Source organism: Pinus tabuliformis, chromosome 5_1 (genome assembly GCF_031772625.1).
Source record: "Pinus tabuliformis cultivar Carrire ecotype Pingquan chromosome 5_1, CPIR1, whole genome shotgun sequence".
Lineage (NCBI taxonomy): Eukaryota > Viridiplantae > Streptophyta > Pinopsida > Pinales > Pinaceae > Pinus > Pinus tabuliformis.
This window is the reverse complement of record NC_142305.1, coordinates 428244507-428272281: the sequence shown is the minus strand read 5'-3', so window position 1 is coordinate 428272281 and position 27775 is coordinate 428244507. Positions and strand designations below refer to the sequence as shown.

Sequence of the window (27775 nt, the reverse complement as noted above, 5' to 3'; positions counted from 1 at the left end):
AATGGGGAGGTAAATGATGAAAAGCTGGATAATTGGGTTCATCAAATTGAATTCTATTGCAGGATTCAAAAGATTTATTATGATGTTACAAAGATCCATCTTACTTCTCTTCGTTTGGAAAGTGCAACCCTCATTAGTGGGAGGCCAGAACTCAAGAAGATTTGAAGAAAAGTGGTAAAATAATCTATTCTTGGAGTGCTTTTATATCTGCGTTAAGAAGGAAATTTGATCCATTAGCTTACATGAAAAAAGCAATTATGGATTGGAAAAATTTTAGACAAGCTAAAGGTTAGAGTGTCCAAAGTTACACACAAGAATTTAGAAGAAGAGCTTTAATATTGGGTGTTGATTTATCTTCACAAGATACTCTCCTTAAATATATAGGTGGATTACATAATTATTTGAGACATACTATACTTATGTTTAATCCCACCAATCTAGAGGAAGTATGTGTTCAAGCAACTCATTTAGAATCAAGAGGTGAGAATATTCCTCAAGAGACTAGCAAGAAACCTTCCAAATCTGGAGATAAAGTAAAGGGGAAGTTTAAAGACAAAGGAAAAAATAATTCTACAATCAAGAAAGAGGGAGAGCAACTTACATGTAAAAATTGTTTAAAAGAATGCCATGATGAAGACCAGTGTTGGAAATTACATCCAGAAATGAGACCAAAGAAGTTTAATAACAAGGGGAAACAAAGAATTGCTGCTACAACTCAACAAGATCTAGGATCTGATTTAGGTGATGAAACCAAAATCATAGCAATGTGAATGAAAGGTATAGATTGTAATGCAAGTACTAGTTCTTCTAGTAAGATTATAGAATCTCAAAATGCTAAAGAAAGAAGTGATCTTTTCCGTATCAGTGTCATTACAAAACATACAAAAGTTGATACATTATTTGATAATGGATCCCAAGTTAATGTTATCTCTGCAGCAACTGCTAAGAAACTTAATCTAGAAACTGCACCTCATACTAAACCTTACCCTTTGGGTTGGGTATGTGATGATGCCAAATTACAACTGACAAGAAAATGTAAACAAATTCGCCATCACTTCTAACTTTATAGATGAGGTAGAGCTTGATGTTGTACCACTTGATATTCGTGGGATTGCGTTAAGGAGTCCATACTTGTATGACCGAAAATCCATATTCTATCATCATGAGAACAAATATCATATTTTTAAAGATGGAGTTGAGTATATTGTTAGAGCACATTGCAAGAAGATGAAATTATCTCTTGGTAGTGTTGGTTAAATGAAAAGGCTTGTAAATTCTAGTAATAATTTTGTGTTGTTGATGATTAAAGCTAAAGATACTGCTGAATTTGAAGCTTTCATAGGATGTGATTCTAAACTCCAACATGAATTGGTTGAAGTTGTTAACATTTATGACAAGATGTTTCAGGAACGTGAAGGGTTACCTCTAGAAAGAGGAATTCAACATGAGATTCACTTGTAGCGGGATGCTCCACTTCCAAATATTAGCATGTATAGAATGTTAGTTTTGGAGAATGCAGATACCAGGAAGAAAATTCAAGAGCTTCTTGAAAACGGGGTCATCAGGCGTAGCATATCTCCTTGTGGGTCTCCTATTGTCTTGGTTCCAAAGAAAGATGGTATATGGCACATGTGTGTGGATTTTTGAGCTTTGAACAAGATCATGGTAAAGAATCATTATCATCTTCCTCGCATTGATGATTTTCTAGATAAATTAAAGGAATTTGTTTACTTTACTAAGTTAGATTTGAGAAGCGGTTATCATCAGATAAGGATTGTTGAAGATGATATTTGGAAAACTGCTTTCAAGACAAAACAAGGTTTGTTTGAATGGTTAGTTATGTCGTTTTGGCTTTGCAATGCACCTGCAACATTCATGAGAGTTATGAATGATGTGTTGTGACCATTCCTTGATGATTTTGTCATAGTATACTTATATTATTCATATTTTCATTTAGACTCGTGAAGAGCATGTCAAGCATGTGAAACAAGTTTTAGATATCCTGAGAAAGGAAAATTTGTATTTGAAGATGCTTAAATGTGAATTTGGGAAAACCTCTTTGGTTTATTGTGGTCATATTGTAGGAGGGGGTGAATTGAAGATTGGTCCCTCAAAAGTTGATGTTATTGTGAATTCGCCTAATGTTATGCAACCAAATCACAAAATAGAAGAAAAGATAGATCAACGACTTCAAAATAAGCCTCTTCAAGGGGAAAACCTCCTTTATATTACACAAATGAACAATTCTTTGATGATGCAAAAGAAAAGACCTATTTTCTATATATAGGAGTCAAGGGGTCACAATATAATCAGAGCTGACTTAACAATAATAATGTAAGGGCACAATAATAACAATAGTGGGATTCTATGGGGCACAATAATAACAATATGGGGACTACATGGGCACAACATTACAATAAGGGGGTTGCACTAATAATAATAAGGGGCTACACTAGTTGTATAGGGACCTAACATGCCCCTCTCCTCCAAAAAGTGTTGTCCTCAACGCTTGAGTAGTTTTGGATACTTTTGTATAAAATTCTCATCCTCCCATGTGGAATCTTCAGCGGGTAAGTTCTTCCACTTGATGAGATACTTTGAAATTGATAGATTTCGTATATGGAAGGTTCTTGATTCCATGACTGCTTAAGGTTCCAATATGATTTTCCTTCCTCATCAAGTTCTGGTAATATTATTTGAACTGGGATATTGTCACCTATAACCTTCTTTAAGCATGAAACATGGAGAACTTGGTGCATTGGGGAAGATGCAGGAAGTTCCAATTTGTATTCCATAGTACCTATATTTTGCAACACCTTGTAAGGATCATAGTATTTTAGTGATAATTTCTTATCCTTCTTAGCTTGCTTCAGGGACATTTTTTGGTATGGTTGTAGCTGTAAAAATACCCAGTCGCCTACATCAAAATTTCTTTCACTGCGATGTTGATCTACCTTTTGTTTCATTCGATTCTGCACCAAAGTGAGGTTATCCTTTAAGAGTTGGAGAACTTGTTGTTGATGCTTGATGTAATATTCCACTACTTGAACCTTAGAATGATTTTCCAAGACATTTTGGAGATCTGTAGAAATAGATGATTTCGTTGTTTGAACCTTTAGTGAACATAATTGTGCAATTACGCCCCATTGTTATTTCTTTAGAAGATTTGTCATGCCATTAGATTTGATTATCTTTCTTGGTTTCCCTGTGATACCCCTTAATTTAACTTCCTTTCCTTCCCAAAAACATTTCAAGAAAAGTTCTTGAAAATTAAAAGCTATCCTACCCAAAGATTGTAACAATTGGACTCCTAGTACAACATCAACAACACCCATTGGAATGGAAAGCATTGGACTATTCAATATATATTCTTCCATGGATAGCTTGATATTATGGCATTTTCCAGAGCCATTTATGGTTCCTCCATTTTCAACCATCACTTGACACCTTGGTGATGTATATATGAAGAAATTCAATTACTTGGCTATCTTACAATGAATAAAATTATGGGTACTACCCGAATCAATCAACACTATTACCTTTTTCTTCTTGATATGTCGTTCTATCTTGAGAGTTTGAGGAGTGGTAATTCTTGTCAATGCATTACGAGATATGGTCGGATTCATTTCTTCTTTCTCTGGGGTTGTTTTATGGTGTATATCCTCTTCTTTTGACGTTTCTTATTCCTTTTCTTCCTCCTCTTCCCAATCTGTGTAAATTAATCTATTATCAGCACACTTGTGACATTTAGTGTATTTTATATCACAACTATAACAAAGTCCTTTTTCTCTTTTTTCTTCTAGTTGTTGTGGTGTCAACCTTCTAGGTTGTGGAAGGCTAGGAGCAACACCACTTCCATCTTGATAGTTATGAGTAGTAGGCTTCCTTGTTGCCATAATTTTACTTTCAATATTTCTTTCCAACCTGTGTGCCTTCTCCAATGAATTAGGTTCCCAAAGGTGAACCTCATGTTGGTTGTTATCCTTTAAAGTCCCTATGAAGACTTCAATCCTATGCTTCTCTAGAATATCATTTACCCTTATATTCAGTTTTTGGAAGTCCTCAATGTGCTCTGCCATTGAACCCTTTTGTTTGAGATTTATCAACTGGCTAAAGAAGGTGTTTCTCTTTGTATCCTCATAATGTGCTATCATTTCCTCCGTGAAAATTGACTAGGTGACAAGTGGTTTACGAGAACAAAGCCCTCTATACCATAAAATTGTTTCGGTTCAATATATATATATATTGTAATCTTGGTATGACTCTCGATTTTCAAGTTTACATGTCCATTATTCACCTTGCTATGGGGGTAGGGTAAGACAAGATTTGAACCCAAGACTTTTGGTTTTGTGAGACTTCATCATGAGTTTCCTTTACCGCCTTTTTTCATTAGGAAGCCTTTTCCTTGTATTTATTCAAATCTTCCATGTCTTTCTTCAAATCTACTTCTATACCATCAATATTAGCTTCCATGGCATATATCAAACTATTTATCGTAGCTTCGATCATATTCTTCAAATCATCCATCTAATTTTGCTTACTAGGTGTTTCTATTTTCTTGATTCGAGTTAATCTTTTTCTTTTTTTTAGCAGCTTGATATTTAAACGACTGTAAATTTGTAATTTCGAATCTCCAAGTTTTGAAATTTTTTCCTATGATAGCACTCTGAGTCCTCTTTCCAACCCTTAAGTCTAATCGAGATTTTATTTTCCAAGAAAGAGTTATACCTAATTTTCCATGATGACCTGATTATAGACTGGTTCAGTAGAGCGAACTTGTACAATGTGCCACGTGTCACTGTTTTGAACTTCTTCCCTGAAAATAATATGCAACAAACTATAGTCCATCTTATTTCTACTTCCTTTTACGAAATTTGAATTCGATGCTAAGAGAAAAATTATGAAACTTTTCCCAAGGTCACCTGTTTGCGATCGAATTCGGTAGCCTGCAAAAACCCTACCTTCCTTGGATCCTATCTCCGAAAATATAATGAACCAAAATCTAAAATCTGTACACAAGGTTAAGCACAAGTTCGTGTCAAATGGGTTGTAATTTTAGCTTCTTAATTTTCGTTGAAACAAAGTTATAGCGAAAATTCCACAATAACCTGTTTGAGATGGAATTATGGAGCCTGCAAAAACCCTAACTTCCTCAACTCATAGCTCCGAAAACATAGCAATAAAAGATCTAAAATATGGACACGAGGTTCATAACGATTTCATATCAAATGGGTTTTAATTGCAGATTCAAAAACTTCATAGAAAAAAAGTTATACCAAAAATTTCATGATGGCCAGTTTGAAGCAGTGAAACCCTAGAATCCAAAGCTCTGATACCAAATGTTATGCAACTAGCTAACAAAATAGAAGAAAAGATAGATCAACGACTTCAAAATAAACCTCTTCAAGGTGGAAAACTCATTTACATTACACAAATGAACAATTCTTCAATGATACAAATGACAAGGCCTCCTTTCTATATATAGGAGTCTAAGGGGTCACAATATAATCAAAGCTGACATAACAATAATAATATAAAGGCACAATAATAACAATAGTGTGCTTCTATGGGGCACAATAATAACAATATGGGGACTATATGGGCACAAAAATACAATAAGGGGGTTGCACTAATAACAATAAGGGGCTACACTAGTAGTATATGGAACTAACACCTAAACCCAACAATGTAACATAAATTAGGAGTTTTTTGGGAGCATCCCAATATTGGAGAAAATTTATCACTAAGTTCTCACTCATTAAAACACCATTACATGCTTTTAAAAGTGTTAAAAAGGTATTTCAGTGGGGAGGCAAGCATCTGAAATACTTTGACACTTTGAAAGAGAAAATCAATACAACACTAGTTCTAACACTTCCAGATCTTAAGAAACCATTTGTCAAATCGATGCAAGCGAATATGCTAAGGGAGAAGTTTTGATGCATCATGGTAAGCTAATATGTTATAATTTTGAAACCTTTACCAATGCAGTAATTAACTATCCAACTTATGACAGAGAGTTGAATGTTTTGGTACAAAGTGTGAAGAAATGGAAGCATTATTTGATGGGTAAAGAAACAACAATACATATAGACCATAAACCTTTTCAATATTTACAATTGCAAACCAAGCTACAATAAGCTAGACATTTTAGGTGGATGGGATTCCTACAACAATTTCATTTGGTAATAAGGTATAATAAAGTTATATACAACAAAGTTGCATATATGTTATCAAGGCCTATTGTTAATGCATCTATTATTCTTAAGCATAACTTAATCATGCATGAAAGTTATATTGAACAATATGCTCAAGATGAATATTTTAAATATGTTTATGCAACTTTGAGTCAAGGCAATCATGTTGAAGAGTTGGATTATCATGTTCATAACAATTTGTTGTATCATCTTAGCAAGTTAGAGTGAAAGAATCTATGTCATCAGCAAAGCCCACACTTCTCTGATTGTTGGCCACTTTGGTATAGCCAAAAAAAATTGCTTAAATTCAGAGGTATTCTTATTGGCCTCACATGAATGAAACTGCTTCAGTATATGTGAAAGGATGTTCCATGTGTGCTACTAACAATCCAAGTAATACGACACTGGGTTTGTACGCTCCACTTCCTATTCCTTCTCGTCCTTGGGAAATTATTTCTATGTATTTTTTTGGGGACTACCAATGTCTAGGAAAGGTCATGATTATCTATATGTTGTTATGGATCGTTTTAGCAAAATGTGTGTGTTGATTCCATGTAAGAAATATGCTACAACTGAATAGACCGCAAATATTTTTTTCCAAAATGTATTGGTTCACTTTGGGTTACCCACTTATATTATTTCTGATCGAGATTTTTTATTTGTCAGGAAGATTTAGTTGAGCCTACAGGAACTCATGAGCACAAAGTTGAAGAAGAGCATCACATTTCATCTACAAACTGATGACCAGACAAAAGTAGCAAACAAAATAGTAGTGCATCTCCTTCAAGAATATTGTGGTAAGCATCCTAAACTTTGGGATGAGTATTTACATTACATCTAGCATGCCTGCAATCGTGCCAAGTATTCATCCACACAAGTATCTCCATTTGAAGCTTTTTTGGGTTATTTGCCAAAGTCTCCTTTGGATTTCACCATTGGTAAAGATATTGTCATAGATGGACATAGCGATGTGGACAAATCCAAACATTTCATTGAAAAAATTAAGCTAGTGCATCAAAGGGTACAAGAACAACTAGAGAAAATCAAAGCCAAGTATAAAGCAAGACATGACAAGCATTGGGTGGATCATGATTTCCAAGTGGGAGATCAAGTTTGGTTATACATCAGGAAGGAAAGACTACAAGGTGAAGGTAAAAATCTCAGGCCAATCAAATATGGTCCTTTCAAAATCTTGGAGAATATTGGTAACAATTCTTTTCAATTAGATTTTCCACCTGACATGAAAAATTATTCTATTGTGAATGTGGAAAACTTGAGACTGTATGAGCCTCTAATGATTGATGACCAAGAAGAGAATGTTCATATTCGATCTATATAATAATTTTCTCCTAAATATTTAAATGAGTTTTATCTGAATTGGATCATTATATTTTTTATCATCCATATCAATGCATTTGGAGTGGAAAAAGTGGAGGAATCATCTTGTGGGATTGTTTTTACCAGTGGGACCTAGTTTGGCGAAATGAGATTTGAAACCTTTAGGGAGTGTTTTGAGGCATCAAATGAAATTTTTCGGGGAAAAATTTTTCTACTCAAGCTTAAAACCTTTTCATGCTATTCTACACACAGAGAGATTTCCAACGGCGCAAGAATCACCTCAATCGTAGTCCGTATGCAAAAGTTATTCCACTCAGAAGTTGACCTTCCTGTTTTCACACCTATAGTTCGGGAGGATGCTGCGTCAGCCCCCATTATTCATGGAAAAAGGGCTAGCCACGTGTTTGTGATGTAAAATACTCTAGAAGAGTCTATTTTGTAACTCTAGTTAAGAGTTGATGTAGTCAAACTTAACTACCAGTAGGTTATCGGGCAATGTTATAACCAGGCCACTAGGAGGAAGAGGCATTGGATTCTTTCGAGAGAATTTTGTTCCATAGCCAAGAGAGATAGGAGGTAGAGAACAAAGAGAGTGTTTGTGCACTATATCAACCTACGGGCCATAGACATTACTTCTTTGTATCTACGGCCGTATTTCTAGACAGAGAAAGAGAACGAAGCAGCCTCACCTTCCAGCTTGGTTTTCTCTCGAAAGGATTTCCCAGAGAGAATATCATGTGTATTATGTGTTTGTGATCTTATTTTGTCATTCTCTACTTTTCTGATTGATTTAATTTTACATGCATGCACTAATTATAGTTACTTTTACAGATCTAGAAATTAAATAAACTGTAATAGTGTAGAATCTCATATTTTTAATATAATATTATCAAATATGTTGTGACGAACTGTCCAGTGGAATATCCACGAAAGTTTATGAATCAGAGTTTCAGGAAGACTCAATTCTTGACAGGGGGAGAGGACTTCACATAGAGGCAATGTGGAGTATCTTTGAGTGGGGATCAAAGGTACTAATCAGAGTAAAGAAAGGTCGGTAGATATTGGGAAAGTGAGGGAATTGTACCCTCACTTACTTGCTGAGTAAAAACAAACTTTGGTGATCCAAAAACTTCTAATGGCCCGGAGGAATGATCCAGGGGATCCAAAATATGCTCAAACATCAAAGTGCTCAAAATATCTCGAGAATGGCGCCAAATCATATATCTCATCATTTAGATTCCATCGATGCTTGAATCGCCTCAATTCGACATTGTACAAGGAAGTTATCATGTTATGAATTTTTTGGCAAACAAAAGAAAAAGTCAACTTAGAGGGTTGAATGGGCATTGTACGGATGCCACGTGGCATTCTGTACATTGACGTGGTGTTGACATTAGTAGGATGAATATGCAGTATGGAGCCAATCAAGACAAGACATGTGGCATGTTCATATAGAGGCAATTGACCTGATTTGATTGGTCGACGGTGATTTGGTTTGGGCCAATCACAGAGTAACATGTGGCCCAATCACTAGGCACCACATGGCACTCCAGATGAGGCCAAAATTTGATTAAGGACTAGATGAACCTCTGGAGGGTTCAACCCCGCAACCTCTTGGTCATAATTCTGCCACTTTATAATTACGCCACATTTTTACTTGTTATATTGTGGTCGATCAATTTTTAATAAAGTGATACCGTATGGCGGTTTGGGCGGGGGGTGGTAGCTAGGTTGGCGGGCAAACTCGACCGACCCAGCCCAGGTTGTATGATTGTTATATTATCATGACACAAGGAGGAGAGGGCAGGGTGCGTGGCACCTTTTCCACACTCCGACCCAAGGTTTTGTCATGTATCGTGAATACCAACGGAATAAGTGGGAGGGGCAAGTGTGTGGCACCTTGCCCGCGTTATTATCAATTGTAAAGTGACCAAGAATGGGGCCGGCGAGGCAATTGGCCCATGGCCTGTGCCCCATGGTCATATTCAATGCCACATGACCAACGAGGGTGGAGAAATAGGGGCATGGGGGCCAACGAACCATCTGACAATTTTCACCAAAATCAATGGGTTTCATGGTCGATATCGCCACCTGCAACTATGAAAATTTCGCCTTGCAATGTGGCCAAAGCTGAATTTTATTGCTAGTTTTGAAAAGGGGACGAATTTATAGAACATTTAGTATAGAAATGAAGAAGGCGACCTAACTTGGTCATTTTTCAGCGTTTTTGAGCCCAAGAATAGCCTACACATGGGTTTTTGGGTAATTTGGATGCAATGACAGTTTTATTTTTGCAATTTGAATATTGTATGTTGATATAATTTAAAATTGGAGCATATAATTTAAAGGGCCACCATTGGAAGCTGGACTCAGAGATGTAGCCCAGGAGGGATGAACTTCATCATCAAATCATTCTTTTGTGATGCTGATTGTTATCTATTTTTCACTGTTAATATCTGCAAAATTTATCTTAGTTTTTGTTCTTTTTCAATATCAATCCATTGCCCATAAGACATAAATAAGTTTGCAAAACTTTACTTGAAACCTTCTATTTTAATTACAGATCAAATGTCTGACCGTGATATGGAATCACTGTTTGAGGGTTGAGGTGGTTTGGCCTTTGGAAGCCCTAGTTTGGTTTTTCTAGTTTATTCCATGGGATCCCGCATTCAAGCTTGGAATATGGAGGGGGGGTGATTGGCAAAATGAGAGATTTGGTTCAACCCAATTTATGGTTGGATGGTATGTGGAAGTCCCTGACTTGGTTGGCATTTTCATATGTGAATGCGAGTTATTCTTCTATTATGATTCATGTATAAATGTTGGCAATATGTTGGTGATATTATGGCTGGGTTTTCATAGTTTATATTTTGGTTATTTTATGGTGATATGTTGTTCATAGGATGTGTATCTTCTCTGTTTCATGTCATGAATTGTTTAGCTATTGATCGATTAATGAATGTATGGACTAATAAGTGTTGTTTCAGCTATATGGAGAGGGAATAAGGCCTTTTCAGTGATTCTTAGATGAATATTATACTTTTATGATCAAATATGCATTCATGATCTGTAGCTTACATGTTTTCCATGTGCTTGACGAAATGTCTGTTATTTTCTAGGAAATCTTGGTTAAGTTCTTCCTTCAAGTTTGTATATTTAGCATTTTTGACATGTCATTATTCATTATGAGAAGTTTCAGGAAGTTCTAGGTAGTGGCCTAGAGGCTGACCTAGAACCTAGGCTCAGATCTCGGGACCGCACCCTATGAACTGGACATTTTGGGTCACAATCGCACCTAGGTAGGTTTGTGGATGCTATTGGAGGCCTATAACCACATGGAGGCCTTGTCATGCATGCATTTGGGGGTTAAAGTGTGTGAAAATGAGCCCCAACACAGGGTTTGGTAAACTGGGTTGGTTCTTTGGACCCTTAGTGTCCATGTAGCCTTGCGGAATGCTGTGAGTTGTCAGTTGGTGGTTAGTTGTAGGCCCCAATTCCTTAATTGTATCTAGGAGGTCGGACCATGTCATAGTAACTCTTTGTCTCATGTTTACCCCGACAGGTTGATGAAACTGGGTAAATGTGGGAAGGGTGATTACAAAACATATATATGATAGTGTGAGAATAAGAGTGAGATGTTGATTCCCTGATGAGTATTTATAATGGAAAATAATTAGAACTCTATAAAAAGGTAAACGTTCTACAAAGATTAATTGATAAGATAGTGTCATACCTTGACATCCATAGAGATTTATTTCCATTCCTCAATAACTTCTTTCTTAAAACCTACCCATAGTGTTGCTTCCTCTTATTCTCAAGAACTACACATCATAAAGACCTTTGTTGTAGCCAAGGTTGAGATTGAGAAGCATTTGGGTGATGGCTCAAAGGTTTTAGTAAACATTTTATTTTATCAAAATGATTATTCATGACTCAAGGTTCCAGTAAACCTTTTATGTTTATTGATTGTTTTATGTTTAATTAATATGTAAAAGATTGTTTTATGTTTAATTAATATGTAAAACAATATGAGTATGAAGTTTAAATTTGTTAAGTAGAAAAAGTAATAATACAAATGAATTCGATAATCAATTATTTATTTATTTATTTATTCATGGATATTTTTAGTAAATATTTAATTTAATTTGCATACCATCAATAATATAAAGTTTATGGTTTATGTTTTTATCTTAAATTGAATACATATTTAATTTAATTTGCATGTTTTTATCATTTATAATAAATAGTAGTTATCCACTTCAATACGAAAGGCATATTATGCATATTATGCATATTTTCAAATATATTAATTATAGAAAAACGTAAATTTAAATTATTAAAATTTTATTAATAAAATAAATTATAAAAAGTTTTAATTTAACTGCTTTTAAAAATAAATTGATATTGGTATTTTACTTTGTATTTGCATATATTCCACTATTTTTGGTTTGTTTTTCCTACTGGCTTATTTAATTGTTTAGTCAGATTTTATTATATGATTTTTAATAAAAATATATAGTTTAATACGTTATTCATTTAAATTAAATTAAAATAATAAAATAATATTATTTCAATAAATTAACTTTAAGTCTTTGGCACTACCGTTTTTTAGAATTTCAATAATGTTTGCCAACTTCATTTTCGGGCCATCTTAAAAATGACGTCATGTTTACAGATGAGTCCATTTGTATTCTTAATGTTTTGTAATTTAATGAAAACTATGCCTATTTCACTGTTGATGCAGAGAATTCCTATGCAGTTGACAATCTTACATCACTCAAAAATATTTCATTTTAATTTGTTTTCATTTTGGTAAAAAAACCGTTGAGAATACTCCACATAACAAATGGTAATTGGTGAGAAGTGGAGCTAGTTGAAATGGTCAACTTTGATTAGGAGATTTTAAGGAGGCTTAGGCCTATTAAAGGAGGAACCATTTCCCTTAAGTAGCGTTTGGTAGCTTAGCGGTTTAATTGAAGATTGGTGGAAAAACTCACCAAACTATGAATTAAGAAGAGCTAAAAGATGTGAAGTGTCTCACAACGTATATTTTTGTAATTGGGCTTGGCATTTGTGGTTTACTTGTGCAGGAGCAATGGAAGAGTATCAGTGGTGTAAGATGATTTTACATGAGGTGGAGGCTTTGGTTTTACTCTCGTCTGCAAGTAATTACTTTCTTTCATCGTTTTTGAATAAAATGAGAAAATTGAAAATCCTCATAATATTCAATTATGGGTCCAAGAGAGCCACAGTGAAGGGTTTGCCATTGTTATCATTAATTACTCAGCTCAAGACTATTCGTTTGGAGAGGTTGATTGTGCCCCCACTTCAAGAGCACAGTAAAGTCTTACAGAACTTAGAGAAGCTATCTTTGAGCTTATGTGAAGGGCTTGGAAATATGTCCAGGTTCAATGGAAACCAGTCGAATCTAAAGCTTCCCATAATGCTATATTTTAACATGGATCATTGCTGTGATTTGGAGGAGTTTCCCCTTGGCATTTGAGACATGTCTTCAGTTCAAAAATGGTCCATCACTAACTGTCACCTTCTTCAAAAGTTACCTGATGATTTGGGGAGGCTCGGTTCTTTAAGAATGTCAAGAATATCTACATGTCTAGGTCTGAAAGAGCTTCCAACATCTATTGGAAAACTTGGGAAGCTGGAATATATAGACATTTCTCTATGTGAGTGCTTGAAAGAACTTCCCGAGGAATTAAGGTAGCTAAAGGAACTCAAGGAGCTTGACATGAGAGAGTGTTCTCGATTGAGGAAATTGCCTAAATCAATTGGAGGGCTTAAATCTCTAAAGCATGTTATATGTGATGAGAAGATTGGGTAGCAATGGAATCGTCTGAAGAGTTGTTCTGCTACCATGGATCTTAGAGTTGAAATTGTAGAAGCACACTTTAGCTTGGATTGATTGGATGGTTAAGATCTCTCTTAAACATGATGCCAAGTGCAAGTAGACTTGTAAGCTATCAAGATATAAGCTTAAAGTTTGACTCTCATATGGGTGTCTGTTCATGTTAGCAGATCCTCATATGGGTGACTCTTCAATGTTAGCAATGCGTATTTTTTACATCGAAGTGTATCTTTTTTGGACAAATTTCAGTTTATGACTTGCGCTCATCATGGCAAGGTTTCTGTTGTGCAAGATCAGGACAAGTGCACACCGCAAACATGTTATCCATGTTCCATTGGCATTATTGGCCCTTCAAAAATTAGTTATCCAAAGTTTCCATGTAGTGTGTCTAGTCCTGCTGGTATAGTTAAATAAATAGTCAAATAAATAGTTGTAAAGAATATAAGTGTGTATCTAGAGTCCTCATCGTGGTAAAAATAGGGTGTCGAGTTGTGATCGTAACATTAAGGACCTTTTAAATATTGTACTAAGAGTAAATGAATTTAAATATTGTGTTTTAAGATTAAAAGTTCACTTTAACTTGTGGACAAAAGTGAGTAAGGACAAATTTTTAATGGAATGGTAATGTGTGTAAAAAATTTCAAAATTTGGTTTGTACTTTTGATGTGTTATGATAACATTCTATTTCTATTAGATTAGAAGTTTTATTTTTATTTTTATTTTTTAAATGGGATTCTGGTTATCGTCACACTAACAGCTTCAAATTGCCACTAGACCACCATCAACGCTATGTATTCCTTTTTATGCCTATTTTTGTGAATAGAAAAGCATTTTGAGATTTGTGAACATTATGATGATTTGAAAAAGCCTTTACTGCCAAGTTTGCTGAAGGTTAGAGGTTTTAATAGACTGTGTTTGAAGTCATTTGGAGATGGTGTAGTTATGAAGAAACTTATAAAGCCAAGTCACCAATGCTAATGTGAAGGTTACATAAGTGGGCTATTCTCCTTCTGTGCATTAGCTAAATTCCGCTATGTTGCTACACTATGAATGAATTGGATACAATAACTCACGAACTCTTTGCAAATACACGCTCTTTTATCATTCTGTGTGTTTCTTTGTAGATCCCCACATGCTGTAGAATTATAAGGTCCTTGATGCCTGAGAGGAAAGTAGACATCTATGTAGATGCCATCTTAAGAGTTTGAATGCAGTGAGTTTCTGGTTTTTGTGTAACCTGGTGTACATGCGTTTTTATTTTTCATATCCAACTTTTTGACCTATTCAAATATATTTTTTCATATATATGGATCAAAACATATTTTCGCTCTATGTAGGCTTTGTTGTTCGAGATTTGTTTTGACCTATTCAATTATATTTTTTCATATATATATATATGGATCAGAACATATTTTCACTCTATGCAGGCTCTGTTATTCGAGATTTGTTCTAAATACTGGATCCCAAACTTTAACCATCTTTGCATCTTATTTAGATTTTCCCATTCCCATGTGGCGATTGTTTATCAATTTATGCCTTACTATGTTTCCTTTGCAACATTTGGTGCAAATGCTAGTAGTATTAAGGTGAGAGTGATTCCCCACATGATCGTGTGGTTTGTTGAGTTTAGGTGTGGTTTGTTAAGTTTAGGTTAGGCCAACCTTAGTGTTAAATTGGAAAATGATTTGTCTACTAGTGGGATGGGAAGCTCGGTTGAGATTGGAGGCCTCTTAAGTTGGTTTAATTCCCCCAAAGGTGGCTCCCTTACTTAAATGGGAGAATGATTTGTCTACTAGTGGGATGGGAAGCTTAGTTGAGATTGGATGACCATTAAGTTAGTTTCCCCCAAAGGTGGTTCCCTTCATCAACCTCTCCCCGTGAGATTTGAGCCTATAACCTGGTGAGGACTAAATTCCACACAAACCAATTAGTCTACACCTCATGGGTTAAATCATTTCACTAATATATTTGTAGAATTATTTTATTCATTAATTTTATTTAAATATTAAAGTATTAATTAATATAAATGTATATTATAGTTTTAAAAGAAAATTAAAATATTAATTTAGTGAGTAAAGTATTAATTAATGTATATGCATATTATATTTGAAGAGAAAAAAAAAATATTAATTGATAAGTTAACTGCAATGTGGAAATTACATAGAGGTAGAGTAGTTAAGTATTATAAGTAAAGAAATTATAGGGTTAAGTTTCCATATTCCTTGTTAAGTTTAGTGTGTTTTTTTAATAGAATTTATAAATTTTTAATTTAATTATTAATAATTATTAGTTGGATAATAGTGATTTAAATTAAATGAAATATTTTAATAATAATATAGATAAAAAGTTGAGATTAATTTGAAAAGTAGTTATGTATTTTATTTCTATTCAATTTAATTAAAAAAATAACATATTCACATGTCACAAATATTTGGTTTTCCTAAAGTTAAACTTTCTATAGGTTATTATGACTACGAAGTTATATTATTTTCAAAATAAGTTTTCAAAAGTATCCCTATTTTTAAATATAAAAAAAATTATAAAAAAACATTGTCCATTTAATTTATATTATCAATTTTTAAATATATTAATTTAAATTGAAAAAACTAAAATTTAAATTATTTGATCTCAAAAGAAATCTCATCTTTTGAAAATAACAGCTATAGTAAACATCAAGGTCCTATAGCTTTTCAAAAAACATGTAAAGGCTCATGCTAAAGTTTCAAATGTTCTACTTTCGTTCATCCATTGGACTAGTGATAAGATTGCTTGTATCCTTATAAAGAATAATGTTTTTGCTACCTTCAAGCCCCTTAATACTATTAAGAGCTCCCTTAGATCTGTTAAGAGCCCTGTGAACCCTAAGGACATGAAAGGGGTTTACTCAATCCCTTGCTCATGTGGGGTTCCCTGAAACTGGTTGCTCCATTAATTTGAGAATTGAAGCACATGCAGCAAACATTAAGCACAATCATTCCCGCTCCTCATCTATTGTTGAACATGTGGAGAAAACTAAGCACCATGTCTGTGTTGAGGATTCCAGGGTCATTACATCATTTCCACCATAGGAAGTTGAGAGAGGTGATTGAAATTAAGAAACAAACAAAAATTCTCAATAGGGACAATGGTTGGAAATTAAGTAAGAGTTAGATTCCTGCCCTCTCATTGTGATTTTTTATTTTTTATTTTTATTTTTATTTTATTTTATTTTTTTCCTTAATCTCATTTCATTTTTGTAATTAATCTTGGCATATTCCTTTATTGTGTTGTATAGATTATTCCATTATAATTTTATTTAGTGTTATAATAATATTATTTGTCAATAACTATTTTTAATGATTAATAACCCCTAATGATTTTATGATGATGATGATTAACGTCCACTAAGACCAATGTGGTTTATCGGACCTTAAGAAGAAAAGGAATCTAATTGAGATTCTTCAAGATCTTATTTCTATGATAAAAAAGAAGGGAAAGAAGTTCTCCAAGATCAGTGTAGTTGGGCTCACTTAACAAGTCAAGAAGGTTGAAAGTGTTGAAGATGTTAGGGAAACAACAGTGGATGTGAGTAAGAGTTGGGCAATCTAAGAGAAAATGTTTTTCATCTTTCACCTACTTCGTATCGCAATAATAAGAGATTCTATCGTCCCAGGGAGTCTTAGGAGTAGACCACCTCCCAGTTTCACTTCAAAGCTGATGAGAATTAGTTCTAATCCTAATGATGTTCATTTTTTTCTTGGTGTTGGTTAAAATAGAGGGATAATTTTGGTTATCAAGGGTGGGGTTGATCACCTCCTTATAATGTCTTAGCTTCCTTTTACCTTCCATCTCCTTATCATCCCACAATTTATCCTTAAATGTGGAGGTGACATTATCTTTGACACTATCTTGGCTTCCCATGATGATCTCCTCCGTTATCCCCCAATGGTTGAGCCAAATCTGGGAATCCTTATACCACCCATGCTTGAGGTAGAGGTGAGAGTTTTGACTAAAGTTAGAATCAATTTTGGGAAGCCTCTTGGATTCCATGTTGTAAATCTTCTTCTTATACATCAGATACTTAAACATAGCCCTGCTTTCAATGGGGGAAGGCCAACTTCGATCAGGAGGATAGGATAAGGGGTATTTCCCTTGATCTTGAGGTTGTAGGTAATGAATTGCTTTTGAATCATCTCAGTATTTCTCTACGACTCTCTGGATATATTGCAAACCCAAACTTCACATTTGTATAAGACAACAAGGGTGATGAGGGTCTCGAAAAGGAACCTTTTTTTATTCCAAATACAAAGATTGGTTGACTTACAATTGTTTTCAAGCTCATAATAAGCTTTCCAACCTCCAATAATCCTTTTCTCAATGTTATAATTTCAATTGAGCTAATGAGGAATGTCAATACCCAAATATTTATAAGAAGAAAATTGTTCTAAGCAATTGTTATCATAGACGAAATTACCATGGTTGATCCTTTTGGATTTGATAATCACAACTTTCGTTTTGTCGATATTAACTGTCATACCCATATTGGAGCAGTAATCATGAAGAGTCTTAAGCTGCTTGTCTAGGTCAACATGGCTTCTATCAAGATGAATGATTTGGAGAAGAGTAGTGATTATACCGCAAGCTCGGTGCCCTTGCAACCCACAATTTCCAAACACTCCTCTAGCTTATTGATGTAAATGCCAAAAAGGGTAGAAGTTAGAGGACACCTTTTCTTAACCTTGATATTACATTTAATATATTTAGACCACCCTTTGTTGGTCTTAAGATTGGAAACAACAGTCTCGTAGAGGCGAATCACAACAATCCTCAACTCAAGAGGAACCATTATTTCATCAAGACGCTTCGAGAGCTTATCCTCGATAACAATGTCAAAGCCTTTTGTAAGTCCACAAAGCAGTAGAAGAGATCAGCTTTATTGTTGCGACTTTCCTTGGCAATGATCCGAAGGGTGATAATATGGTCGATAGTCGAGTGATGTCTCCTAAACCCAGCTTGTCGTTTAGCTCTTTTACCATGGTTTTCAAGCAAAGGCTAATCTTCTTTTTCAAAATAAGCCCATAAAGTTTGGCTAATATGTGGCTAATCATAATGGTCATGTAGTTAGAGGGGGCGTTTTTGTCCGCATCTTTAAAGATAGGAACAATAAGACTTTGTGTCCAAGGCTTAGGGAAGCCATGCTTTACAACCAAATTGAGAAGCTTGTGGAGATGAGGAATGAGGATAGAACTTCTTATTTTAAACATTTCAGCTTGGTATCCTTTGATATCTTTAGCTTTCCCATTAGTGAGCTTATTAATCTTGAACTCAACATCTTCAAGAGGAAATATATTTTCCTTAATAGGAGTGTTTACGATGGTTTCCATGGTGTCCGGGAAGTCATACAACTTTTTAAGATAGATTTCTTAGTTCTCTAAGGGGATTGAATTATTATTTTTTGATTTATAAACAAGCACATTCCGCAAAACTTTATGGGCGCAGCTTTAGAAAGGTGAAGCAGATGTTGTTGTCTCTTATTAATATAAGGCCACTTCTTCTTTTTAATGAGGACTTTATATATACTAATTTTTTAGAGCTTTAGAGTTTAGTTAGAAGCATCTCTAATCACTTTATTCGCAATGTTATAGTCTTTGTCATATCAAAAGTTGGAAGATTTGTTAATGGTAGTAGAAAGGGTAGTAGTAAAATTGTAATAAATTTGATCAATGTTCTTAATATAAGTTAGGGAGCCTAAATCTGTTTTTAAATATTTTAAGAAAAGGTCTATATTTTATTTCTTTTTTTATATTTGTCAATAATTATTTTTATTGATTAATAAATCCTAATAATTTTATATATATCTATATTTTATTTCTTTTTTTATACTTATCTTAGTTTTTTTAATTGTAAATTTATATTCTAGTTTAATTAAATTAAACTAAAAATTTATATTCTCATTAGAGAACTTGTTAATGGTAGTAGAAAGGGTAGTAGTAAAATTGTAATAAATTTGATGAATGTTCTTAATATAAATTAGGGAGCCTAAATACCTTTTTAAATCCTTTAAGAAAAGGTCTATATTTTATTTCTTTTTTTTTAATATATTTGTCAATAATTATTTTTATTGATTAAGAAATCCTAATAATTTCATATATATATCTATATTTTATTTCTTTTTTGATACTTTTTTTATTTTTATTTTTTTATTATTATTATTATTATTTTTATGGTAAATTTATAATCTAGTTTAATTAAATTAAACTAAAAATTTATATTCTAGTTATCTTTAAATAGTTACTTTTATTATGGCTTCATATTTGGGATTGCCACAGAGAGGCTTGGAGTGATGAGAGGCGGTCCTGGGTATCGATGCCGTGACCTCTAGTGGAACTTAGCCATGGAAGCTCACCTGCACTTGCCCCCATAACCAGCATTCATCCCTCACACCCTCCAACGTTAATTTACCTCCTCCAGTTATGTGCCTTGACCGCCTCTAGCTGTTTACAGTTTTCCCTCTCCCACTCTGGTTTACAGACCTCCCTGGTGATTAACCACAGTTTGTTGTTGTTTTGCTGTCCTCTTCTGGCAGCTGTCATAACTTCCCCCGACAATCATGGATGACCTGGGCGATTTCCTGGACCCTTTGGAGGATGTGACCTCATGGACCCCCACCAGGACCACTGCTGCCAGTCTCTTCCCCTTCATGTTCGAACTGACTGAAGAGGTTGAAACCCTTCCTCCGCTGACCCGCCCTCACATCTTGCCAGTTACCCTTCCTGAGGAAGCGACCTCTCCTCTAGTTCTCATTTGTCAGGCTATCTTGTCGTGTTCCTAGGCACTCTTTGCTCCGCTGCTCAAGCATGTTGACCAAACCCTAGCTTCTAAAAATGTTCTGAACTCACATTCGGCGGTTTCAGGGATCGACAATGGTAGGTTCGGATCATATTGCTCCGCGAACCTCCTTAGCTCCCTCTCGAGGGCATTTCACACGCATCGGTCCCATCTCCGGTATATTCGCTACCATCCCGCAGGAGGCATCAGAAAACCTTAGGATTTATTCACTGGGACCCTCACCTCCCGCTTCGACACAGGAGACGATAGACATTGGGGTTTTAGGGCATTCGAGAAAGAATTTAGGGTCCAAAGCTTCGTGCCTATGCAATGCCCCTTAATATTGCTGAAGACATAAAATTACTAGACACCATGGACATAGCAGCGAAGGTCTTGGTCGACCTGGTGCGAGGTAGACATTACAGTGTGGCCAAACTGCAACAATGGGTCTCAGAGGTTTGGGGAGAAAATTTGAAGGAGATTCCGAAGGTGCAAACCCTGGTCAAAGGGCGGTTCGCATTACACTTCAGCAGCTTGGAGCACACCAACTGGGTGTTGTCCATGGTTTGGCACCTAGATCTTGCCCCGGTCCTTCTCCGTCGTGGACTCCCCTCTTCGATCCGACGCGGGAGAGGGTGGATGCAGGTCCGATTTGGGTCTGCTTGCTCGGTCTTTCATTGCATTTCTGGACAGAGGATGTCTTCAGGCATATAGGAAATGCACTCAGCACTTACCTCACATTTGATGATTCATACCTGACCTCAGGGAAATTAGCATATGCAAGGATATTGGTACCTAAGCATTTGCTTGAGTTTATTGACATACGTTGGAGGAACCACAGCAGATGGAAATTGCTGGACTACGAGGGCATTCCTTTTCGAAGCTGTCGATGCCATAAGGTCAGGCATCTTTTTAAGGACTGTCCTCTGCTGAAAAAAGAAAAAACAGGCCACAGAACAAGATGGGGTCTCCCATAAGCATACTCATCAGGAGGCACAGCACAGGAGTCAGGCTCCCCTGGCCTCACAGGACCTTGATGTAGCTGAGATCTCGATCAGACAGCAGAAGACTCCAGCAGAAGAGGCAACGGCTCCTCCACAGCCGAAGAAGTGCAAGCGGCCTCCTAATCATTCACAACCTCCCTCATCTCGTCCATAGTCGCCATCTGAGGGCCTACCCTCGACGGGTATGAACTTTTCCACCATCCCTATTCCCACTTGCAGTACTTCAAATATTGACTGTTTTTTATCTAGTACTTTCTCTGCACTGCATGTTATAAACCCTTCAATCGATCATTTGGATCAGGATTTCGGTGCAATCTCCCCTAAAACTACTCCTCTCACCTGCCCGATTACATCTGCCCCCATTTTTCCCCTGCACCCTCCCTGAATCCACCTTCTCATCCCCCGTCTACTACTCCTTCCCTACAGGTCCCCCCTCCTGGGAGATACATGACCCGCTCGAAATCCAAGAGACAAGCCCAGGATCAATTTGGGCTTGAAATCCTACACTCTCCCCCTCCCCCAAAAATTCAGAGGGGTCGACCCTCCTTCCTTTCTAAAGCCCAAGGCACAGCTGAAGATGAGATTGCTTTGGGGGTACAATCCACCATCCCAGGGATGCTTAGAGCAAGAGAATCCTAGCTTACCCCCCCTCCATGAAGATTTTCTCCTACAACTGTAGAGGGCTAGCTAGGCCTGACAAGAAACTAGCACTTTGTCGACTGATAAAAAATGCTCTGCTTAATATTATCTTTTTGCAAGAAACCTTGGGACCTACTTTAGACATTGAACAGTCTCTCAAAAACATGCTCCCTGGGTGGATATTTTTTGGACTTGATGCGCATGGGAGGTCGGGTGGTCTTGCTTTGGGCTACAACTCCCATACCATCAAATTACATAATTGCTTGGGTGGGTTGGGTCATCTTGGAGCAGACATCTTTTCGACTGAACTGGGGATACATTTTCGAATCTTAAATGTATATGGCCCGTGCCTGAATAGACCTGCTTTTTGGCAAAATCTCCTAAGCTCTAATTCACTTATGTCCGACCACCTGATCTTGGGTGGCGACCTTAATTTTTCCATTGGACATGCTGAATCCTGGGGTCACAGGGCTTAGCGAGACTCTCTCTTGGATTACTTTTTATCTGAACTGGAATCTCATCATCTGATAGATATCCCGTCTGCCAAATCCCAAGCTACTTGGAGGAACAACAGGACTGGGGAAGATAGTTTGGCTCGTAGACTTGACCGCTTCCTTGTCAAAGAAAAGGTTTTGGACTTGGGGCTCCAAATCAAATACTGGGTAGGTACTGGTGGCATATCTGACCACCTTCCCATTTACCTGGAAATAGAAGGGGAACGAGCAAAACCTAAAGGACCCTTTATGTTCTGATCTGTTTGGCTCAAGGACGACTCTTACAAAAATTTGTCTCTGATTTTTGAAGAGCAAACCCCCCCGGAAGAAGAGATGACAGCACTAGAAGATTTATACAAAATCTTACAGCCCTTAAGAAGATGTCCAAACTTTGGGCTCATAACAAAAGAATTCAGGAGGATCAAACTCTCTGTAAAATAGAAGCTAATATTGCTGCTTTTGAGAATAATCTAGGAGGCATCTACTCCTCAGAAGAACATAAGGATAGGATGGTTTCTCATTATGCAAAGAGAGCTAAAATTCTAAAGGGAAAGGAGGAATCCTGGCGCCTAAGGCGCAGAGCCATCTGGATGTTGGAAGGGGATGAAAACACCAAATTCTACCACAAATTCACAAATGGTAGAAAGGCGATAAACACCATTTGGAAACTACAAAATGATCAGGGACATATTTTAAATACTTTCCCTCAACTTGCTAAACTTGCCTCGTCACATTTCAAAAGTGCATACCAAGCCCCTAGGGAGATAAATCTTGCAGAAATCATCAGGGTGCACAACTCTTTCCCAGATATGTGGATCCTGGAGAAGGAGATGATTTAATTAAGGCAGTCACTTTGGAGTAATTGGAACATACCTTAAAATGGTTCAAAAAGGATAAAATTCTAGGGCCTGATGGTTGGTCGGTGGAATTCTACTTGGCTTTCTTCGATATCATTGGGGATGACCTACTCAGAATTGTTGAGGATTCGAGAATAAGAGGATTTCTTGAAAATTTTATTACCTTTACCTTCCTTGCACTCATTTCGAAGGACAACCCGAACTCGAGGACTTTCGCCCCATATCTCTCTGCAATTGCATATATAAGATTATTGCCAACAGGATGAAGCCCATCCTCTCTAATCATATCTCACCAGAACAATTTTCTTTCCTACAAGACAGACAGATCCATGAAGCTGTTGGCACTGCCTGGGAAGTAATTCATTCATTACACTCAAGGCGAGGCAAAGGTATGATCTTGAAGGTCGATTTATCAAAAGCTCTCGACAGAGTAAATTGGCTTTATATTAGAATGTTGTTAACTCATTTAGACTTCCCTTACTAATTCATTAAATGGATCATGAGCTGCATTACTAATATCCCCTTCAGTGTCATGGTGAATGGAAGTGCATCTCCTTTTTTTTACCTCCAGAAGGGGGCTGAGACAAGGATGTCCCCTCTCACCATTGCTCTTCTTGCTCATCATGGAAGGTCTCAGCAATCTCATCAAAGATGAGCATCAAAGGGGCAGACTAAAAGGCATAAAGATAAGAGAAGGTTGCACCCTAACACACCTTTTATATGTTGATGACATCCTAGTCTTTATCAATGGCAGCATTAGGGACATTAGTATCATCAAGGCTAATTTCACCCTCTTTCAAGTGGCAATAGGAATGATTATAAATGACAGCAAGTCTACCTTGACAACAACTAAATGTACACCACACGAGATAATCTTTGCACTTCAGCGCTTCCACTTCACTAAGCTGCATTTAGCAGATGGACTAAAATACCTGGGGTACAAGTTGAAGCCATTGGGTTATAAAATTGTATACTAGACTTAGCTCATCTCCAAGATGGAGAAAAGACTAAATACATGGTACCTCAAATATCTTTCGTGGGCTGGAAGGATCACTCTTATCAAAAGTGTCCTGGAGGCCACCTTGGTATATTGGATGTCCCTGGCTTGGATTCCCAGAGGCATTCTCAACAGAATTCAAGTCCTCTGCTGTAGGTTTCTTTGGCAAGGGAACAAATAGGGAAGGACTTTTGCTTGGGTCAAGTGGGAGGCCCTGAATTTACCAAAAAAATTGGGTGGGTGGGGCCTAAAAAAATTAGAGGATTTCTCTTTAGCACTTGCTGCAAAACTTGGCTGGAAATTAGTAGCAGCAGACAGCCTATGGACGAGGGTCACATATGCCAAATACATAGCTCCCCTACACATCATGGACTGGATTAGGAGAGCCCATCTAAGTACCTTATGAGTCTCGATCATCTAGAAGGTTGTACTTAAGGCTTTGAGCCCGATCAGGGAAGGTATCACCTGGAGAATCCGATCAGGACACACTGTTCGAATTGGTCTTGATCCTTGGGTGGGATGCGGGGACATGCATCGATTACCCAGGGATCTCATTCAGTATCTCTAGCAACAAAATTTCACTTATATATCTCAAATTGCTGACCTGGAAAATTCCACTTTCCTTCAACAAGCCTGGAAATCTGCAGATCAGTTAAACATTCCTCCTATTTGGTCACAGCAATGGGAGGAGTACACCCAAGCCCTCATGGATGCCCACATCTGTATACTTGAAGGGGATGATGAGATTATTTGGGCTCTTTCAAAAAATGGCAGATATACCCCAAAGGATGGTTATTTGACTTTGGCAGCACCAAGGAAGCCTCTGCTACTTGCTGACTGGTGGAGACACCTTTGGAAACTCAAGGCCCCCCCAGATCTAGACTCTTAATGTGGACCATCCTCCGAAACAAAATTCCTACTGGAGAAAACCTTCTCAAGCAAGCGCATCATGGGCCCCACTGGTGCTGTTTCTGTAAGCAGGAAAATGAGTCCACTTCTCACCTTTTTTTAGAATGTTCAGCAACATGTAACTTGTGGAAACTTATTCTACAACAAATCATTCCTATTGCTTCCTGGGCTAGGAAATCTATCCTTGATGCCTGGCAAGTCTGGTATCACACTTCCACAACACAAAAGATTCGGAATCTTCCACTGCTAACCTATTGGACAATTTGGATTGCTAGAAATCGCAACATATTTCAGGATTTAGTACCAAATTGGGTTGTCCTGGCAACAAAAGTCATTGCAGATTACTCACTCATCCCGGATGATCCTCCTCCCAGTAATCGACGTAACCCCTCTCATCTACAAATAAATCACAACAAACCTTGGGCATTTTTTGATGGTGCAGCCCAAGAGCAAGGCTGTGGAGGGGGGGCTATTCTTCACCTATCCCATCATCATTCTTACAGCATGCTGATTGGATTCCGTAGATGCACAAACAACTCAGCCGAGCTCCTTGCTGCAAAACATATCATACAATTCGCATTGGAGAAAAATTGGACAAAATTACAACTATATGGGGACTCTAAAATAATTTGTGATTGGTCGAACAAGAAAACTACATTATTGCACATCTTGGATGATACTTTGAGATTGATCTCATATTTTGATACTTTCACTTGTTCACATATATACAGGGAGTAGAACGGAGCTGTCGATAGCTTATCCAAAGAGGTTGCGATTGGGGAGCCGAGCTTCTGGATGATCAGAGAACACGAAGGAGAAACTTTCTATCAATATTATCATAGGCATTTTATGGATCTAAATGTTTAATTTTTGTCATGACATTGGTTATGTTTATATGTTTTGATCAGGCATATGCCTTTTTTGATTGTACATACTGTCTCTATACATGTTTACAATTACTTATAATATGACTCTCAGTTATGTTTTTATTTCTGTTGCCCCCTGCGTGGAACAAAGGCAACATTTCTGTTATACATGATTTTGATCATGCACTGCATATGCATCAACATCTACAACATGTAATTTCCTTTTTTAAAATGAAATTACGATTTTTCCTTATGGGAAAAAAAAAAGTTACTTTTATTATTATTATTATTTTTTATTTATTTATTTATTTTCCTAATCTCTAATATATGTTTGTTTGTTTTTTAATCTAATTTTATAGTTTATAATAATTATTATTTATGCTAATATAATAATAAAAATAAAAATAAAAATAAAAATTTCTTCTCTTTTTTTATATTCATAAAATGATAATAGAATTAATTTATTCAAAAGTTGTTGTTGTTTTTTTCCTAGTTTTTAATTCTTTCTATTTCTAACCATCAATTTCCTTAACCATATTAATATTTTTTTTTTATATTTATAATATGATAATAGAATTAATTTAGTCAATAGCTATTGTTGTTTCCCTAATTTTTTATTCTTTCTATTTCTAACCATCAATTTCCTTAACAATTTTAATAATGTATTACACATTGACCAAATTATTAATAATTTCTTATATATTGATCCAAAACTTTCCATTAACATTTATTTTAATTAAAATAATTTTATAATTCTACAGTCTAGATGTATTTCTACTATTTAATTGTATTGATAAACTACTTTTTTCACTTTAATCTTGAGAATAAATCTCATTGATAAGTTCCAAAAATTGACAATAAAAACTTATTAGTCTAATTTATTTGAAATATAAATGATTAAAATTTTTATTAATTAATGTAAATGCATATTATATTTGAAGAGAAAAAAAAACATTAATTGATAACTTAAGTGCATTGCGGAAATTACATAGAGGTAGAGTAGTCAAGTATTATAAGTAAGGCAATTATAGGGTTAAGTTTCCATATTCCTTGTTAAGTTTACAAGTGTGTTTTTTTAATAGGATTTATAAATTTTTAATTTAATTATTAGTTGGATGAGAGTGATTTAACTTAAATAAACTATTTTAATAATACTATAGATAAAAAATTGAGATTAATTTGAAAAGTAGTTATGTATTTTATTTCTATTCAATTTAATTAAAAAAATAACATAGTCACATGTCACAAATATTTGACTTTCCTGTAACTTTAAATTTTCTATAGGTTATTATGATTGTGAAGTTATATTCTTTTCAAAATAAGTTTTCAAAAGTATCACTATTTTTACATAAAAATAAATAAATAAATAAATAAATAAATAAATAAATAAATATATATATATATATATATATATATATATATATATATATATATATATAACATTGTTCATTTAATTTATATTATCAATTTTTAAATATATTAATTTAAATTGAAAAAATTTAAATTTAAATTATTTGGTCCCAGAAGAAATCTCATCTTCTGAAAGTTTTTGAAAATAATGGCTATAGTAAACATCAAGGTCATGTAGCTTTTCAAAAAACATGTAAAGGCTTGTGATGAACAAGTTTCAAATGTTCTACTTTCGTCTTTAAACTTTCTATAGGTTATTATGACTGTGAAGTTATATTTTTTTCAAAAGTATCACTATTTATACATAATTTTTTTTATAAAAAACATTGTCCATTTAATTTATATTATCGATTTTTGAATATATTAACTTAAATTGAAAAAACTGAAATTTAAA

The 27775-nt window shown here is 35.5% G+C and overlaps 1 pseudogene; it reads left to right on the top strand.

Moving 5' to 3' along the window:
- The first annotated feature begins 12732 nt into the window (after positions 1-12732).
- Positions 12733-13467, top strand: LOC149165321 (uncharacterized; annotated as a pseudogene).
- The last annotated feature ends 14308 nt before the right edge of the window (positions 13468-27775 follow it).